This window comes from Nuphar pumila, chromosome 3 (assembly GCF_984573655.1).
Source record: "Nuphar pumila chromosome 3, dmNupPumi1.hap1.1, whole genome shotgun sequence".
Taxonomy (NCBI): Eukaryota; Viridiplantae; Streptophyta; class Magnoliopsida; order Nymphaeales; family Nymphaeaceae; genus Nuphar; species Nuphar pumila.
The window spans coordinates 113,521,856-113,524,422 of record NC_143251.1 but is presented as its reverse complement, the minus strand read 5'-3'; positions in this window follow the sequence as shown (position 1 = coordinate 113,524,422).

The following is a 2,567-nucleotide window of genomic DNA, read 5'->3' as shown; positions in this document are numbered from 1 at the left end:
ATAGAAGATGCCACTCACATTGCCAAAATGATGTCCTGCTACAATCACAAAAATCCCATGGTTCCCGGCTGCAATGAAGGCTGTGTCGAAGAGAAATAATTAATTTCCTCTATAAAGGAAAATATGTAACAGACAAAAACCATATATCAATTACAAGTAAATTAAAAAAAATACACAAAACTACATAATACTAAGTCTTCATTCCATTTTTCAAACAATGCAAAAAACTATAACTTTTTATCATAGATTAACATAATAGATTGCATTTTACAACTAGTCCAAATACGAACCTACTAAGAACCAAAACAAAAAGGAAATTTTAAAATACTTGAGAAAGGACATCATCAAAGCATTTTCAGATAGCAACCGTCTTGATGATATGAAGGATTCTCAGCCTACACTTGATACAAACATGGAATGAGTTTTCTCTCTTAGCCCCAAGTGATCTTGGCTCATATCATCTACTCTTATCTATCTTCAAATGGTTGGATAAATTTTATAACTAAAATCAGGAGGGTAAAATGCCTTCTAAGAAATATCATGGAAAAACTATGAAAAACTCTTACAGTTTTAAGTACCATAAAAGGCAAGAGAGAAGCAACCAGTTCAAACATTATTAATGAATCACGCACATGACTAAAGATAATTGAAGTATGCAGATGAATTCGCCAGACATATTATACTGTTAACGAAAATGTACAGAGATCGATATGAAAACTAGAAAAATAAAATAAAACCCACAAACTCATGTAGATCCAGAATGCTGATAATAAATCTAATAATTGGCAAACAAGCTTCAGAATAAGAAAACTGTTAATTCCATCAATTTTATATCATCATAGGACACAAATTTACCAGTGTCCCAAATTGTAAGCTTCAGTTTTTTTCCCCAACAGCAAGCTGTTTGATATTGAAGTCAACTCCTACAAGTCACATATAGCATCCAAAATTACTCTTTCGCAAGAAAGAACAATATCAATAAAAAATAGGAGGTAGGACAACATAATAAGTTATATCTTAAAAACAATCCCTCCTGAAAAAATAGAAAAATGCAAAAAAAATCAGTAAAAAAGTGCACATATATATCCTAAAAAATTTCCTTTTGTGAAATTAAATTTTCTTTCTTCAATATTCCTGAACATTAGTTTCTACAACCACAGAGAGATCTCATTTCCTGAACACCCAAAAGGAGAAAAACTCACACACCCAAACTCCATAAATCCTTTCCACCAGACAACCGAGAAAGCCAAAAGAGAGCAAAGGAAACAAAGGGGGATCGAATAGGATGCGATATCGGCGGTGGGGAAAGGGCACTCCACTCACCTTCTTTTCGCCGAGAAAGTTCCTGATCTCGATGGTCTTATTGGAGTTGAGGATGCTGTCGTTGATGGTGAGAGGCAGAGTGTCATTCGCAATAGTGGATCGCCCTTCATAGCTAGATGCAAATCTCCTGGAGCAGCGATGGTCTGATTTCAACACAAAGGCGAGAGAGATGAGAACGCAAGACGAGAACGAGAGTGGAGATGAGAGTGCCTTCCTTCGTTAATGGCGGGCGCGCGCGCGCGCGCGCGAGAGAGAGAGGCAGGCACCTTTTCGAGATTCGTACGTCCTATTTTTTAAGAGTTTTTATCATTCAAAACTTGACAGAAATGCAGCACTTAACGGGAAATTCCAATTCAGAGGAATAACATCGCTCTGATCCTGCTTATGTATCTTATTATTACTCTAATATCAATTTGAGCCCAAAGCTTAATCCACCTATCGTTTCGTTCCTTCAGAAACTCGGCGGTTGGCTTGTCTGTTCAGAGATGGTAAGAAATTTACTTCTTTTGATGACATCAGTAATGAATTATTTTTCTCTCGCTCATCCCTTTCTACTCACAAGGAGTGGAGGAAGGGCCACCCACTGGCAATCTTGTTAAACATGCTTATACTGATTCAGGAGAAAATAAGATTAAAAATCTGAAATTAATTTCGAACGTGCAGGTGTCAGTACAGGACCCTGCTTACTACATGAGATACATCTGCCTCATGTGTGGCAGAAGGATTCCATCCGGGGCATTCAGCTTGACACAGGACCCGCTTACCATATGAATTTTAGTCATACGGGGTTGTGGAGAGTTGATTTCTAAGCATGCCTTCAAAAATTAAAAGAGAATAATGTCATAGGAATCAGGTGCCACTAAGCTGCTGAAAGGTGATTGGGTGAGAGAAAGGGCCAAAGCAATAAGAGAACAATTAATGTCGGTTTAAGAGATTAAACCTTGCATTCTAGTTAATAAATCACAAGTTCGAAACCCACGAGAGCACACCTTGACTTGATCTCATGAAGAAACCACCCCAAAGATCAATGACTCTGCCTGCCGGACTTACCCTTAGAGAGTTGCCACGCTTAGCTCGAGTAAGGGACGAGGCGCATGAGATTTGAACGTAGACAGCACCCTAGTAGATCAAGGATAATTTGAAAAAAATAAATAAAAACCCTTTCGTAAATAGCGCAAAGGCAGTGAGGGCATTTTGGAGAATCAGGGGTGTCCGTTTTTTAGTCGTCGGATGGTGGAAGCGTC